Source organism: Salvelinus sp. IW2-2015, unplaced genomic scaffold (genome assembly GCF_002910315.2).
Source record: "Salvelinus sp. IW2-2015 unplaced genomic scaffold, ASM291031v2 Un_scaffold3886, whole genome shotgun sequence".
NCBI classification, from domain to species: domain Eukaryota; kingdom Metazoa; phylum Chordata; class Actinopteri; order Salmoniformes; family Salmonidae; genus Salvelinus; species Salvelinus sp. IW2-2015.
This window is the reverse complement of record NW_019945160.1, coordinates 46,068-47,942: the sequence shown is the minus strand read 5'-3', so window position 1 is coordinate 47,942 and position 1,875 is coordinate 46,068.

Sequence of the window (1,875 nt, the reverse complement as noted above, 5' to 3'; positions counted from 1 at the left end):
CATTGACCTTTGGGGACAACAAAATGTTCCTCAGTTGGTCAATTTTTACTCTTTGTTACTATCCTTGTAGGCTGTCTGGTCCCACAAGAATAGTAACACGTCCCACAAAGCACAAACACACACAGCACCACACACACACACACACCACCAACCAACACCACACACATGCGTCACACACACACAACAACACACACACACACAATCACACACACACACACACACACTAACACACACACACACACACATTCACATACACTGCTGCTAACTAGCTTATTATCTATCCTTGTCTACGTCACTTTACCTCTACCTATATGTTACATAGCCACATCCAATTACCTCATAACCCTGCCTTGACCTGGTCTGGTACTCTCTTTATAGCATGTTATTTTTACTCTTATTAGGCGTGGCAGTCAGAAACATTTGTCAGCCGGTAACTGTCATGCAACATGACTGACGATCTCAACGAATTGAACCTTTAATTACATAAACATTTAGCATCTCTGGCTTCACACACAGCTCCAAGCCTACTGATTGCAGACCTTTCGAACATCTACATTTTAAAAGTCTAATAAATCCACTATAACATAGCTACAACGATTAGGACGGTCTAAAGAAACATTATATATAAAAGAAATGTAGTCTTTTTCAGAGAACAGAATACTCTGAGTCATCAATGTTTAGGCCTTGATCTTGGCTATGCCGTATGGCGACTGTGGGCATATTAGTTCATTTAGCAAACAAACATGTCTTATACTTCCTGTGGCATTATTTTATAGTAAGAGAATATAATGAGCATAGCTGAATAAATATAACTGTAACGGTCCGTTGTATGAGAAGGTGTGGACCAAAGGCGCAGAGTGGGAAGTGTTCATGATATTTATTAAAAAAACTGAACACTGACAAATAAAAAATGTAACAACACAAAACAGTTCTGTCGGTGGGTGAAGACACAAAAACAGAAAACAACTACCAACAATGACAGGTGGAAAAAAGGGCTACCTAAGTATGGTTCTCAATCAGAGACAACGATAGACAGCTGCCTCTGATTGAGAACCACACCCGGCCAAACAACAAAGAAATACAAAACATAYAAAATGAACATYGAATGCCCATCCCAACTCARGCCCTGACCAAACCAAAATAGAGACATAAAAAGCTCTCTACGGTCAGGGCGTGATAATAACGGATATTTATATGTGCACATGCGGCTATTCTGTGCTGAGCAGATAACAAAGTGATCATTTGAAACAGGTCCTCCTATATTTATTTATTTATGCAACTTTAGTTGTGATACAAACCTTAGGCTATCAGTAGCGGTGCGTGGGAAAAATCACTGTTGTGCTAATTGCGTTCTTTGCTCTATAACCTGTTAGTTCATATGCCTTGCMACCTTGATATATAGGCCTAAGGCAGAGACAATAAGAAAACACAGTGGCAGAATAAATTCAACCACACCTGGGTGTTATCACACAACCGGAGAGAAACATCTGTCTGGTGAAGACCACAAATCCCATTGCATGTAACAAACAGTTACAAGGCCTATAGCATGGTCAAGCAAGTTAATGTCTCTGACATGTTCAGATTACTAAACAACTACTGATTTAGAACCACAGAGAGTTAAGTTAACGCTACAAGCTTGACACACCTGGATTTGGGGAGATTCTCCCATTCCTCTCCGCAGATCCTCTCAAGCTCTGTCGAGTTGGATGGGGAGCGTCGCTGCACAACTATTTTCAGGTCTCTCCAGAGATGTTCGATCGGGTTCAAGTCTGGGTCCGAAGCCACTCCTGCGCTGTCTTGGCTGTGTGCTTAGGTTCGTTGTTCCGATGGAAGGAGAACCTTCGCCCCAGCCTGAGGTCCTGAGCAGGTTCTGGA